General features: G+C 38.1%; 1 protein-coding gene and 1 pseudogene across 5 annotated transcripts in view; both read right to left on the reverse strand.

Annotated features, from left to right (window-relative positions):
• FSTL5 (follistatin like 5) overlaps positions 1 to 16,709 on the reverse strand; it is an 845,021-nt gene that overhangs the window by 571,802 nt on the left and 256,510 nt on the right. The window lies entirely within an intron of this gene.
• LOC149124817 (T-complex protein 1 subunit alpha pseudogene) lies at positions 254 to 1,480 on the reverse strand (annotated as a pseudogene).

A 16,709-nucleotide genomic window follows, 5' to 3' on the forward strand; every position in this document is an offset into this window, starting at 1 on the left:
TTACCATAGCCTTGAAAAGGATACTAAGATACATGCTATGTCTGTGGCCCACAGAGCCCTTTACTTTAAGGATAAGAAATGGCTAAATCATAAATATATAATATATAAATATAACTATAATAATATATAATAAATATATAAAATACATATTAAATATAAATATATTTTTGACAACTCACTGTACTTTAATGTGTAATTTCTGAGGTACAAGACAATTGCATCTAACATTGTTATAAATAAAGGAGACATCCCATCAGTCATCAAGGGCTCCAGAGTGAACAGCATCTTCGTAGCCTCCATGCTTGTCATCTTTAGTTTCTGGACGTCACTTAATGAGGTCATCAATCCGGAGAATGGTGATTGCAGCCTCTGTGGCAAACTTCAGACTCTATTTCACTATGGTTGGTTCAAACACCCCTGCCTGCTTGTTGTCTCGAGGCTTGCCATTGATCAGAGCAAGGCCAATCCATTTTAGATTTTTCCGTTCTGGGTTCACCTGAGCCTCACTGTGAAAAGCTCTCAACTTTGCAACCAGATCTGTGGAGTCCCAGGCAGCATTCACGGCCAGCGTGCTAGGGATCACGAGGAGCGACCCTGGGACTCTGCAATAGCCAGCTGCTCCTGGGAGCCCATGCTGGTGGACTAGTTCTCAAGGTACATGGACAGCGCTGCCTCGACAGGGCCCCCACCTGGAGCCACAGACTTTGACTCCAGAACTCTCTTCACCACTCAGAGAGCAGCATGCAGAGAGCGCTCCATCTTGTCACACATGAAGCCGTTGGCACCGCGCAGGATGATGGATGCAGACGTACCAGCCTTAGTGTTTGTGATTAAGATCAGCTCATCATCACAGATTCTCTCCTGCACCACCTCCTCTGCTTGTCCCAACATCACAGCTTCAAAAGTCTCTTCACTTTCCAAGTTGGCCAGGGTTGACAGAATACTTGCTCCAGAAGCTTTAGCGATTCGCTTAAAACCCCCCTTTAAAACTCTCCTAACTGCCATCGCACCAGCGTCCACAAAATACTTGAGACACAAATCATCAATGCCGCCGGTGGTGAGGATGACACCGGCACCAGTGGCCAAGATCTTCTGAATTCTTTCCTTGGTCATATCTGATTCTCTCTGTCTAACTTGGTCCAATTTTCAGGGTCTGTAATGACCACCTGCACACCAAGCTTCATTTTTGTTTTTTGCAGGCTGAAGTCTAGGCAAGCAATTTTTGCATGAACTATTCTCTTGGGCATGCCCTGAGATCCCACCACACAGTTGAGAGCATAGCCACTGACAAGCATGCTCTCGGTCTGGCTTCTCCCGTGGGCTTTCAGAATATTGATGGAGTTGACTGGGTAGCGAGGCTGGCCTCGTACGTCTGTATATTTAACAGCAAGCACAGCATCTTCCACCAAATTAGAGAAGAAATCTCCATTTATTCCGATGATTTTGGAAGACATTGATGTCTTCGCAGCATTCATCAGGCAATCTCTCCCGAGTTCATCCGTGTTAATAATCAGGTTTTCACTGATATAGCGCACTACTTCCTTGCAAGCAAGCCGGTAGCCACTAATAACTGAAGTGGGGTGAATTTTCTGCTTGACCAGCTCGTCTGCGTTCTTTAGCAGTTCTGCTGCAATGATGATCATGGAGGCGGTTCCCTCTCCAACTTCCTTATCCTGCAGGTCGGCCAGCTCACAGAGCACTTTGGCTGCGGGATGCTCCACCTCCAGCAGCTTCAGGATGGTGGCCCCGTCGCAGAGAGATACACAGTAATACACATTTTTAGAGAAGGGAGACATTCATTTTTTTTTTTTTTTGACAGGCAGAGTGGACAGAGAGAGAGAGACAGAGAGAAGGGTCTTCCTTTGCTGTTGGTTCACCCTCCAATGGCCGCCGCGGCCGGCGCACCACGCTGATCCGAAGGCAGGAGCCAGGAGCCAGGTGCTTTTCCTGGTCTCCCATGGGGTGCAGGGCCCAAGCACTTGGGCCATCCTCCACTGCACTCCCTGGCCACAGCAGAGAGCTGGCCTGGAAGAGGGGCAACCGGGACAGAATCCGGCGCCCCAACCGGGACTAGAACCTGGTGTGCCGGCGCCGCAAGGCGGAGGATTAGCCTAGTGAGCCGCGGCGCCGGCCGGGACATTCATTTTGAGAGAAAATAATAAGGCTTCCTAATAGAAGTCAGATTTGATCAGGACTTACAAAACACAATTGGGGGCAGGCATTTGGCACAGTGCTTAAGACACTGCTTCAGATGCCCTCATCACTGAGTTTGAGTCCTGGCTCCAATCCCAATTCCAACTCTTTGCTAACGCCTATTCTAGGAAGCAGCAGGTGAGGGCTCAAGTACTTGAGTCCCTGTCACCCATCGTGGAGACCTAGATTGAGTTCTTGGAATATTTTGTATGTTATCCTTATGAATGGTTTCACTATGATAATCCCCTAAATTGATAAGCCAATTTTCTCAATTGGCCCAATATAGAAGGCTTGAAGAATCTTCTACATTTATTTAACTTATTTCTGATTACTACAGGGAAACCACATCAAGACAGCATATTTAGTTTGCTGGATCTTTGACAGATAGCTCTGAAGTAGAGAAGAGTAGGGAAAATCTATCTCCAAATGTGGCTCCTTTTAATAATTACTAGCATTTATGTATAGTAAGTAAAGCATTACCCTTAACATCTTACCTCATTTAATTTTTGTAACAAGCCTATACGTGAATATGGCTTCCTAGTTTACAAATAACAAAGAAACTAGTCCCAAGTAGTTACTTAGCATGTCTTAGGTCACACCATTTGCAGGTGACGGAGCCAGGTCTCAAACACATGACTGCTGGTAATATTGTCCATTACATGATTGTTTCTGGGATTTAAACCAGAACATACATGTGTGTATGTATATATATATGTATATATATACACACACACACACACACACGGAAGTGGAAAATACGGCATCTTGGACTTCAAAGAAAGTTTATCCAGGGAAATGGATAAAAAACTTTATAGGCTCACTTGTATTAGGAATATCTGACCTGGTGTCCAGTTATCTGAGTTTGAAATCTGGTTCCATCAGCCACTAACTATGTAATCTTGGAATTTTATTTTTCTTTATTATTGGTTTTCTGTTCTCATCTGTAAAATGGATATATCAACAGAAATGTCTCACAGAGTTATTATAAATTAATATACATATATAACCCTCAATTTGTGTCTGTCAGATAAGTGCAATATCCATGTCTATTATTAATAGTAGTATCATAGCTGATGATACTGTATTGAATTCTAAGAATGAACCAAAAAAGTAGACAATTAACAAATGAGTCATTATAAAATTTAGGTGCTATTTAAAACTCATTAAATAATACTAAAATTTTAGTTTCCCAGATTTGACCACAAATTCTATCACATTTGATTCTACAGTTTTTGCATCCTGATATTGCAGAATCTATTCATTATGTGTAAAATGCTTTTAAATGATATTTGACCTTCAATTTACTTTGGATCTTCTAGCCATATTGAGTTGATTGTAAGAAATATCTTGTCCACATTGTAAACTGTGGCACAATGGAACTGAAACCCCTCCAGGTACTATTAAATGAGTCTACCTGGCACAGCACCTCTAGTTTTGCTGGGAATTTTCAAACTTTTGCTTATTTATTTGAAAGGCAGACAGAGAAGAAGAAGACAGAATGATGTCCCAATTACTGATTCACATCCCACTTAGCACAGGCCAGGGCCGGCCTAGTTCAAAGCCTCAGTACAGGTACTGAACCCTGGTATCCCACACAGTGGGCACAGACCCATGTACCTAAGGTATACCCTGCTGCCTCCCAGAATGAACATTAGCAGTGGAGTCAGGAGAGGAGCCAGGACTCAAACCTAGACACTCCAGTACAAAAGGCAGGTGTCCCAAATCACATCTTAACCCTTAAACCAAATAGCTGTCCAAACAGGGCATTTGTAAGTGGTCAGAAAAGAGAACACTGGCCAGCGCTGCGGCTCACTAGGCTAATCCTCCACCTGCGGCGCCAGCACACCGGGTTCTAGTCCCGGTCGGGGCGCCAGATTCTGTCCGGTTTCCCCTCTTCCAGGCCAGCTCTCTGCTGTGGCCCGGGAGTGCAGTGGAGGATGGCCCAAGTGCTTGGGCCCTGCACCCGCATGGGAGGCCTGGAGAAGCACCTGGCTCCTGGCTTCAGATCAGCATGGTGCGCTGGCCACAGCACACCGGCCGCAGCAGCCATTGGAGGGTGAACCATTGGTAAAGGAAGACCTTTCTCTCTGTCTCTCTCTCTCACTGTCCACTCTGCCTGTCAAAAAAATTAAAAAAAGAAAAGAGAACACTGAGAGCACTAAGGTTGTAAGAAAACAAAACTTGGACTATTTCTGTCAGCTTTGATTTCCAAAGAATATTTGTGTCCAATTTATTATTGTTCTTAACTACACAACATCAATGAGGCAAAATTCCCTTTCTTCAAAAGTGAGTGTCCAAGAATTCCAACCATCATGGCATCTTTGTGAAAACTTAGCCCTATCCTGCCTCATCTCCACCTGCTTCTCACTGTTCGTCCTCATACATATCAGAACACTGGTAGTCACTGACTGCACCTATGACATGAAAATTCTAATAGACATCTAGTGCCACATAGCTACAGATATCTCTTTAATCAACAATCGGAGGTGATTGAAGGTTGGCCACCATGGAAAGACTGTCCATGGACCTCTTCTAGAGAAGCACAGAGATACGTTCAAGCTGCTGTTTATCCCGCTGCACTTTGCACACATTTCCATTGTACTGACTCCATCTTTTTTGTCCTGTTCCGGTTTCTCTAATTCAAGTTTCATAAAATTGGCCAAAATAACAAATATCCCAATGGTCTAACTGATAATATCAGTGAGATAAATTTTCGCAACATTCACAAATAGTTTTTGTGAAGTTTTCAGAACTTTCCTGGGTTTTTTCATTAGGAACACAAACAACAAGTAGACAAAAGGAAAAAAAAAAGCTAAAAGAAACACAAAACAGGAACTACCTTTACCCAACATATAGCTCCTTCCATGAATAACAGATTTAGATATTGATTACTTAATTTCTATGCCTCTTGGTATTTTGCAAAAGTTAAGAACCATAAAGACAAGTTTCTAAAATGTACATGAGAGAAATGTCAGATTAATTTCTGAGGATCTCTAATTAGATGCATAACTGACTTATCATCAGAAACCCTACAGACTAGGAGAGAATGAAGAGACACAGTCCAAGTCCTAAAAGAAAAAAAAAAAAGACATGTCAACCCAGAATAATGTACCCAACAAAGATTTCATTAATTAATAAAGTTGAAATAAAGATATTACAAAACAAACAGAAATCAAAAGATTTGGCATTATTCGTCCAGCCTTATACATTATATACTTAAGGATTTGCTACACACAGACACAGAAAGATATCATCTTTATGAAAGAATATGTAGGTATAAAGTCTCCTAGTAAAAATACAAAGGAAATCCAAGCAAATAAAAGGAATATTTATGGAAAAATGGCAAGACTAAGTCATTACTTTTCTATAGTAAACTTGAATATAAATGGCCTCAATTCTCCAACTAAAACATACAGCCTGGTTGAATGGATTAAAAAACAAGACGCTTCTGTTGGCTGGCTGCAAGAAACACGTCTCACCAACAGATTCACACAGACTGAAAGAGAAAGAATGGACAAAAGACATCCCATGCTAACAAAAAACAACAACAACAAAAAAGGGCAGGGGTAGCCACTATAATATAAGGTAATACAAACTTTAACACAAAAACTGTTAAAAGAGACAAAGACAGGCACTTTGCTATGATTAAGGGATCAATTCAACAGGAATTGGACCCCTGCCTGGAAGCATGGCTATTTAAAACAAATGTTTTGTATCTAAAGGCAGACACAGACTATAGTACAAAAATAATGGGGGACTTCAAAACTCTACTTTCATCAATGGACTGATCAACTAGACAAAAAATCAACAAAGAAACATCAGACCTAATCTATACCATGTACCAAATGAACCTAATTGATACCTATAGTACATTTCATCACACATCTACATTCTTTTCATCAGTGCATGGAACTATCTCTAGGTTAGATCATATGCTAGTCTCAATAAACAAAAAAAATCTGAAGCCATGCCATGTGTCTTTTCTGACTACAGTGGAATGAAACTGGAAATTAACAACTTAAGACCCTTTAGAAAATAGGCAAACACACGGAGAATGAACAACTCATTCCCAAATGAACAGTGTCTCATAGAAGAAGTCAAAAGGGTAATCAAAAAATTCCTGAAAACAAATAAATATGACAATGGAACATATGAAAACTTATGGTATACAGCAAAAGCAGTGTTAACAGGGAAATTTATAGCAATTAGTGCCTATTTCAATAAATGGGAAAGGCAACAAATAAATTATCTAAGCTCCTAGATAATCTAAATTATCTCAAAGACCTAAAAAAAAAAAACAAGAACCCAACCCAAAATTACTAGAGGAAATAAATAAATAAATAGAATTAGAAAATAAATAAATAAAACTGAAAAAATATATTCAAAAGATCAGCGATATGAAGAGCTGTTTTTTTTTTTTTTGAAAAAATAAACAAAATCAACACACCATTGTCTCCAAAAAGGGGGAGGGGTGATTAATAAACTCAGAGATGGAAAAAGAGATGTTATAACTGATGCCACAGAAATAAAAAGAATCATTAGGAATTACTACCAACTACATGCCAACAAATTGGCAAATATAGAATAAATGGATAGATTTCTGAACAAATACAATCTGCCAAAATTGAGTCATAAAGACATACAAAACCTTAATAGGCCAATAACCCAGACTGAGACTGAATCAGTAATAAAGACCCTCCCAACATAGAAAAACCCAATATTGGATGGTTTCATTGCTAGACTTTCAAAGAACAACTAACTTCAGTTCTTCTCAAACTATTCAGAACAACTGACAGGGAGGAAATTCTCCCAAACTCCTTCTATGAGGCCAGCATCATCTTAATTCCAAAACAAGAAAAAGAGTTAACAAAGAGCGAGAGCTATCGACTAACATCCCAGATGAACATAGATACGAAAACCTTCAAAAAATACTAGATAATCAATTCCAACAACACAGCAGAAAGATCATTCATGTAGACCAAGTGGGATTTATTCCTGGTATACAGATATGGTTCAAGATATAGAAATCAATAAATGTGAGACATCATATGAACCTACTGAAGAATAAAAACCATATGATTTTTTCAATAGATGCAAAGAAAAGAATTTGATAAAATACAACATTCTTTGATGACAAAAACCATAAGCAAATCGAGTACAGAAGAAGCTTTCCTTAACACAATCAAGGCAATAGATGACAAATTCAAATGCAGCATCAAAAGTTGGAAGCACTTCCACTAAGATTCAGAACCAGATAAGGACAACCACCATTAGCATTGTTGTTCAATATAATTCTGGAAGCTTTGGCCAGAGTCACTGTGAAAAAAAAAAAAAAAAGAAAAGAAAAGAAAGAAAAGTGATATAAACGGAAAGGAGGAAGTCAAACTATCTCTATTTGCAGATTACATGATCTATGTACAGGGAAACCAAAAGACTCCATGAGACTACTGAAACTTATAAAGTTGCAAGATACAAAATCACCACACAAAAATCAATAATCTTTAACAGCTAATGGCATAGCTGAGATAAAACTTGTAAGTTCAGTGCCATTCAAAATGCTACCAAAAAATAAAATTTTAAATACCTTGGAATCAATATAACCAAGGAGGTGAAAGACTTTACAATGAAAATTACAAAACATTAAAGAAAGAAGTAGAAGACTACACCAAAAAATGTAAAAATATCCATGTTCAAGGATTGAAAGAATCAGTATCATCACAATGTCTGTACTACCCAAAGCAACTTACAGGTTCAATGTGATCCCAATCAAAGTATCAATGACATTCATCTTTGATCTAGAAAAAAATGATGTTACATTCATTTGGAAACACAAGAGACCCTTAATAACTAAAGCAATCTTAAACAACAAAAACGTAAGGGGGGGCACCACAATACCAGATTTCAAGACATACTACAGGATAGTTAGCATCACTCAGCCATAAAAAAATATGAAATCCCATCTTTTGCCACAAAAATGGATGCAACTGGATACTATTATGCTTAGTGAAATAAGCCCATCCACAAAAGACAAATATCATATTCTCCTTGATATGCGGTAACCAATATACAGAGTACAAAAAGAGTGAGTGACATATGTGAAATTGATATTTTGAGATTTATTGAATTCTTTATTGAACTGAGGATTAAACTTGAGATTATAAAATAAGCTGAATATGTGTCATTGTAAAAATCAAATGAAAAAATAAGAAAGGAATGAGGAGGGAGGGTGGTAGCATGAGTGGGAGGGAGTGTCAGAAAAGGGGTTTGATTAAGCTCTTACATCTGTATATATGAAATACATGATATTTGTTCATCTTATATAAGTAAAAAAGTTCATGAAAAAGTAGAATTAGGGGCCAGCGCTGTGGTGTAGTAGGTTAATCCTCCACCTGCGGCGGTACTGGCTGCTCCACTTCCAATTCAGCTCTCTGCTAATGGCCTGGGAAAGCAGTGGAAGTTGATCCAAATGCTTGGACCCCTGAACCCACGTGGGAGACCCAGAAGAAGCTCCAGGTTCCTGGATTCAGATCAGCCCAGCTCCAGCAGTTGCAATCATTTGGTGAGTGAACCAGCATATGGAAGACCTTTCTCTCTGTCTTTCCATCTCTGTAATTCTGCCTCTCAAATAAATAAATCTTCAAAAAATGGAATTAAAAGCTAATGCATATTTTCCATGAAAAAAGGAGATGATTTCTTTTACATATCAAAAAGGCATATTATGAAAAACCTAGGCATGTATTTCAAAACATTTTCAACAAAATCAGGATATCTTTTAACTCCTTCCTTTCACAAACTCTTTGAAGTACTGTAACATTTACATATACATAATACACATAGCATAAATATGCATGCATATGTGTATACACTATCATAAATGTGATTTCCTTTTCAGTGTGCTTCTGTTTCACTGTGGTACACTGAAGACATGAACATCACTATTCTCCTTTCTTAATCTCTTCAGAACCATGAAAAATGAAACATTTTCAAATATTTACACAAGGATGAAAATAACCAGAAGAAGAGCTTTTGCATCTAAAGTATTGAAAGCTTGCAAACATAATAATAGTAGGGACTCAATGCAGTCCCGAGAAAGCTGAGTCCCAACTTTGGGATAGGTAAAACTGAAAACCTATTTACTGCAAAGATTCCCCCAGAAGCTCCATAAGAAGTCATTCAATTACTAAATCCTCTCCCTGGTGCAACCCTGGCAGGTGCTAGAATTCTCCAGACTTGGAGCAAAGCCCCCATGGAAACTGAAGAGTGTTCAATGCTGATTGCAGAGAACAGCAGTCTTTTCTCCTGGAAGCCTGGTGCATTCCACCCTAACAGCCCACTAGAATGTTGGTATCAGTCATTGTTACGACTGCTGGGCAGACGATTCAAAGACTTTTCTATGGATACTATTTAAAATGAATATGGGAGTTACCTAAAAGTAATCTACTCATGTCACTCACATGATGTTTACAGCTGAAAAACTTTACCCAGAACTCAGAAATTCCATGTCAGCTTTTTAATATCCCTCTCTTAATCAAGAACAGAAAACCAACAATAAAGGACATTGTTGTAGCAAAACAGGTTGGACTGCCAAGTGTAATGATAGCATGGGCAATGGTTTGAGTCCTAGCTCCTTCACTTCTAATACAGCTCCTTGTTAATGAACCTGGGAAAGCAGTGGAAGATGGCCCAAATACCTGGGCCCCTGCACCCATATAGGAGGCAAAAATAAATCTCCTGACACCTGGCTTCGGCCCCAGTCATTGTGGCCCTTTGGGAGTGAACCAGCAGATCGAAGATCTCTCTCTTTGTTTTTCTGTCTTTCTCTGTAATTCCACCTTTCAAACAAATATTTTCTTTTTATTTTTGTAAGAAAGAAAACCAACAATAACTGGACAACTGAGTAAATATTCTAACACAGAAGAGAGAAGACCAAAATAAACTGATGGAAACAATATGGAAAGAGACTTTCCAGGGACAAAACATTGCACAAACAAAACAGAAGAAACCTGTAATGTACATACATCCCCACAGAAATAAGAAATAGTGGTGAAATAAAAATAAGAAAACATCTACTAAAAGTTAAAAAGTTATTAGAATCTAAAAACCTATTTTTAAATGAAAATTTAATAGGAAGTCTAGAAAATTAAGTTGGCAAATCTTATGGAAAATAATTAGAAAAAAGAAATAATGACACATGGGACAGAAAATATAAAACAATGTAGATATCACTTTCAAAATTCGTAAGTCCAAATAATAAAGGTCCAGATGGAGGCCGACCAAAAACAGATGGTAGGAAATAATTAATAAAATTACTAAAATATTTCCCAGAACTGAAGGACATGAATTGCCAAATTGAGAGAGATCACCCAATGCCCATTAAAATGAATTATAATAGACCCATTACATGACACATTGTGAAATTTAAAAATACTAAAAAGAAAATGATTTTTCTAGTAGCTTCCAGAAAGCATAAAATGCTCAGTCACACAAAATGGATTAGGAATTAAAATTGTTTCTTACTTCTCAGCCGCAATGGCCAAAGCAAGAAGGCCATAAATCTATAGAAACTTTGGAAGGATAAGGATCATGTACTGATGTCCCTGATCCTGTTCTCAAGACTCCTCAGCCAGCTACCGACATCCTTTCTCTCTGTATAGGGATTTATGCACTGACTTATTCCAGACAACGGTAAGCTAGAAGAAAATATTCAGACATCTCCTTCCTATATATTTGCTTAGTTTTTATTGCTTTCTCTATACTGAAGCACTGCCAGTAGCCCAGCTTATTGCAAAACTTGTAGACATTAGGATACATAAATATGATGATTCCTCTAAAATCAACCCAGCCCTCTAGCCAGACACCCAGTTTCTTCACCTGACTCCATTCACAGAAATCTCACATGATTTGAAAATCATTCAAGATCTCTTCTTTACACCTCTCCCTGCCTTCATCCCCAAAGTGTAACATTTCCAAAAGTGGCTCCTCTTCATCACCACCAGCCACTGCCGCTAATGTACTTTTGTAAAATCTGCATTTGCTATGTAACATCTAAACAGAATTGCTATTATAGAGCTACCTGCTTGAATATCTGCTTATATCCAATAAACTTGTGATCACAAAAGGAAAGTTACTGACTCTTTGTTCAGCAACTGTATACCACAGCCTAGCAAATGTCCTCTAAATCTTGATAAGAGACTAAGTGCCTGATTAGCTAAGTTGATATTGTATGCAAAAATGATTAAAATGCATCATAACATTGCATTACAAATATGAAAAATTTTATAGTCATACACACAAATACCCCCACACACATAAACCATTTAAAAAAGTTATATCTGAATACATATACAGCTACTCAGCAAAAAATATTCTTTTAAAATTGCACAAATTTTTTCCTAAGAGAAATATTAAAAAGGGAAATATGTCATAAGAAACACTGGTGTACATCTTCATCTTTTGTATACAATTTAAGTATGATAGACTTGGGAAATTGGAACAGCAAAATACCCAATGTTACATCCCTTAAATAAGATGCAATTTACACAAGTGTGACGTAGCTAAAGCTATATTAAAACTCATATTGTACATCAAAATGAATTTCCTTTATTTCCATTTTGTCTGAGCTCTCTGGTTATGATTCTTCAATAATTTCATGATTGCATGCCTATGAATAAGTATATTTTTTAACTCTTCTTTATAGGAAGAGTTATCCTTCAACATAAATTTTCTTTCATTGATTATAAAAGTCACAGAAAGGTTTACAGTGTTCACTTTAATAACTTATTAATCAGTTATTTAGAAGTTTACACTTAATGCTCAAGGCCTCAACTGAGGAATCAAGTAGTAAAATAAAAATATATTTAGAAGATGTGGTTCCAGGAGGGTGACAAGAATAGTTTATCACTTTTCTAGTTTTAACTGAAACTAGTTATATCATATAACAAATGCAAAAGACATTGATGACATGGAAAAAATTATTTATTTATTTTTTTTTTGACAGTGAGAGAGAGAGAGACAGAGAGAAAGGTCTTCCTTTTGACGTTGGTTCACCCTCCAATGGCCGCCGCAGTCAGCGCGCTGTGGACGGCGCACTGCACTGATCTGAAGCCAGGAGCCAGATGCTTCTCCTGGTCTCCCATGGGGTGCAGGGCCCAAGCACTTGGGCCATCCTCCACTGCACTCCCGGGCCACAGCAGAGAGCTGGACTGGAAGAGGGGCAACCGGGACAGAATCCGGTGCCCCGACCGGGACTAGAACCCGGTGTGCTGGTGCCGCAAGGTGGAGGATTAGCCTAGTGAGCCGCGGCACCGGCTGGAAAAAATTTATTTTATATTAAGTGATGTCATTTTCTATACTATCCAGGAAAATTGTGAAATTATTCAATAATCAGGAGAATCATTTTGAAAAATAATTTTATTTGCTTAGAATAAATGTAAGAAAATTATATGATGTTTATTAACATGGGTCAATGAGCAGAAATCACAATGGATTGCTAAAAAACATTTTCTCATTGATACTAGAACACCTATAATTTTTATTAGTATTAGAAATATTTGAGAATATGGAAAGTTTTTTTCTGCCACAAACATATTACTTCCTTGAAGATATTTTCCCTTTATTTAATCCCAAATCAAGACAGGATTCAGTTCTGTTTTAGGGGTATGCAGCCACTGGCTTCAGTGTTTCCTACTTGATAACCTTTAGATCATTCTCATCTAGTTGGCACTCAGGCTCATTTAGTTGGCTGACACACTTCATAACTCGGGCATGAAAATGATCATGTAATGAGGACGATACAAGAAGGGTTGATTTTTGTTGCTTTTGAAAGGGCAAAGTAGAGCAGTTCTTATTGCCAGTTTGCAGAGATGGGCTCCATTTGACAGGAAATAAAGTGTCATTCTGGATTATTGAGCAAGCACTAACATGAGGAAAATAGCCAATCAGAAAGATACGTTTTAATGCTACGTGCAGAAGAATGTCAGTTGTAACAGAAGAGTAGATGGCTCACAGATCTGTGTCTCCAAAGAAACACTAAAACCCCGAGCATAAACTGTTAATTAGGAAGAGGAGAACTCTGGAAAAATATATAAAAAAAAACATTTATACAAACCAGGAGAATGTGGAATCAAGGAGAAAGTAACTTAAACATGAAAGAAAATTTTACTGTCCCTCATTCTTAACCCTTCCCCTGCTCATTCATGGTGTTAAAGATGTCAGCCCACATTTACAGAATTTCTAGCCCTAAAATAAAAATGACTGAAGTGAAAAATTCACTAGAAGATTTCAATCACAGAGTTTACTAACCAATACAAAGATTATAAATATTTGCAATAGGTCAATTAAATAGATTCAATGGGAGAACAAAAATGAAATAAATAATGAACAAGGCTTGGAAGATATGTTAGGGCATCATCAGACGTATCAGATATTCACAAAAGTAGTTCCAAAATGAGATTGGAGAGAAAAGTTGGCATAAAAATATTTGAAGAAATAGCTACTGTATTTTCCCAAATTGACAAAATACATAAATTTACACACAAAATTAACTCCAAGAAGGACACAAAGACATCTACACAGTGAAACAAACTAAAACAGTATTTTGGAAGACAAATACAGGTTAAAAATCTGGAAATCAGCAAAAGAGAAAAGATTTCTCCAATAAAAGGAATTCTTAATAAGAAAAACAAATAAACAAAAAGCTCATTTTCAAGTGTAAACCATGGAGCAAGAGGGCAGTGGGCTGCTAAGTTTTAAGTAAGTGCTGAAATGAAAATTTATCAACCAAATATTCTATATCAGAAAATATACTATCTGTCAAAAAAAGCAAGGGACAGGTATGTGACACAATGGTTAATTATTTGCTTGGAACATCTGCATCCCACAACAGAATGCCTAGTTCAAGTAATGGATATCTCACAATCAATCCAGTTTCCTGACAACATGAACCCTGCACAACAGCAGGTAATGGTTTAACTACTGGGGCCCATGCCACCCATGTAGCAGACACAGATTGAGTTCTAGGTTCTTGGGTACAGGCTGGCCCATCCAGCTATTGCAGCTGTTTTGGGGGGTGAACCAATAGATTGAAAGTCCTTCTCTGTCTCTCTCTCCCTCCCTCTGTCTCTCTCATAAAAATGAAGATTTTGTTAGTAAACATAAATTAAAATATTCCCAAGTTAAAGGCTGTGGGAGTTTCAGGTTGGAGTCTTTGTCATAGAGATGAAAAGAATTAGAAATAAGAAGAGGAAGGAAGAAAAAGAAGGAGAAAGAGAAGGAGAAGAAATGAGAAGAAGAGGAAGAAAAAAGGAGAAAGAAGAGGGAGGAGGAGGAACAGAGGGGGATGAAGAGGAGGAGAAGACCCCTGGTAAAGATAACTACATACTGGCTGGCACTGTGGCACAGAGGGTAAAGTGCCGACTGCAGTGCCAGCATCCCAAATGGGTGCTGGTTTGAGACCTGGCTGCTCCACTTCCAATCCAGCTCTCTGATATGGCCTGGGAAAGCAGCAGAAGATGGCCCAAATCCTTGGACCCCTGCACCCACTTGGGAGACCCAGAGGAAGCTCCTGGCTCTTGGCTTCAGATCAGCACAGCTCCAGCCATTGCAGCCAACTGGGGAGTGAACCAGCTGATCAAAGACCTCTCTCTTTCTCTCTCTGCCTCACATTCTCTCTCTGTGTAACTCTGATTTTCAAGTAAATATATTAATCTTTTAAAAAAAAGGTAACTACTTAGGTAAGTACAAAGCTTGCATTATCTTATTTTGAGGTAGTCGCTCCTATTTTTTCTACATAACTTAAGAAAATTTCAATAATTTTAAATACACACAGATATATATATATATATGAAGTGAATATAAATTTATTAAGATACAATTTTTGTAAGGGCAACATAGAGGAATCAAGCTGCAATTACATGATCAGGGAAATCACTGAAAAATAAATATATACATAAAAGGAAATGAGAAAAATCAAAATAACATACTGTACACACAAAATAAACAGAAATGGAAAAAATATGGAACATACAATATAAATTATGTAGAAAACACTGGAACTCACATGAGTATCTCCTTCTTTAGCATTAATTAATTCAAAAGGACATTAATTAAACTCAATCAAGTGGCAGAGATCAACAGAATGGATAAAAAGGAGATCTAACTATCTACTATCCATGACTCACTTTAGACTGAAGATACAAACTGGGGGCAGGAATTTGGCCTAGTGGTAAAGATTACACTTCAGATGCCTGCATCCCATACAGAGTGCCTGCTCCAGCTTCCAAATCCACTTTCTTATTAATGCAGATCATGGGAAGAAGCAGGTAAAGTCTCAAAGAACTGGATATCCATGCGGGAGACCTGGATCAGGTTAGGGCTCCCAGCTATTTTAGGCTTTTAGGGATGGGAGTCCTATGATTGCTCCCCCCAGTAATATAAACTAATAAAGAAAAATAAAAATACACTGGGAATGGCAATCTGATTGTCAAGGGCTTTTTTTTTTTTTTTAACTCCAAAATTGTACTTAACCCCAACTGCCACAGACCCCTTCGGGTTTTGCCTCTCTTGGAGCCCCACTCCATGTCACTCTGGCTGGAGGTCTGACTCTAATAAATCTTGCTTTTAGATCTCAAAACAAACAAACAAAAAGTCACTGGGGTCAGCAGTGTGACACAGTGGGTTAGGCCACAGAGTGGGAAGCCAGCTCCTAATCTGAATGCTGGTTCTAGTACATGCTGGTCTGTCACTAATCCTGCTCCCCACTAATGCTCCTGGGAAAACAGTGGGAGATGGCTCAAGTACTTGAATCCTGCCAACCATGTGGGAGACCCAGATGGAGTTTCTGGATGTTGGCTTCAGCCTGGCCCAATCCCAGTTGTTACAGCCATTTGGGAAGTGACCTTGTAAAGTGACCCAGCACATGGAATCTCCCTCTCACTCTCTCTCTCTCTTTCTCTCTTTCTCTCTTTCTCTGACTTTAAATTAAATAAGTAATTTCTTAAAATTACTTAAAAATAAGACACAAATTGACTGAAAGTGAAAGTAATAATATTCTGTGTAAAGATTGGCTATAGTACCACTAGACAAAAAAGTCTAAAATTGTACAAGAGAAAAAAAAATCCATTATATATTGACAAAAATATAAATTAAGGAAATTACATGAGCAAACATATATACAACTCAGAGCCCCAGAATGTATGAAGCAAACATTGACAGACTGAAGAGAGAACTCTGCAGTTCTATCATAATATAGCTGGAGACTTCAGTACCCCACTTTGAATAATGGAACAAACAACTCGACAGAAGATCAATAACAAAACAGAAAACCTACACAACACTATAAACCTATCAGAACTAACATACACATAAGGAAAACTTTCTTCTTAAACAGCAAAGTATGCACTTTTCACAAGTACATATAGATCACCTCACTGCATGTTATGCCACAAGAAAAGTCTCAATATTATTTTTTAAAACTGAAATTACCCAAGATATATTCTAAACCACAAATAATTAAAACT

Source organism: Oryctolagus cuniculus, chromosome 8 (genome assembly GCF_051225735.1).
Source record: "Oryctolagus cuniculus isolate XC-2025 breed Fujian yellow rabbit chromosome 8, ASM5122573v1, whole genome shotgun sequence".
NCBI classification, from domain to species: domain Eukaryota; kingdom Metazoa; phylum Chordata; class Mammalia; order Lagomorpha; family Leporidae; genus Oryctolagus; species Oryctolagus cuniculus.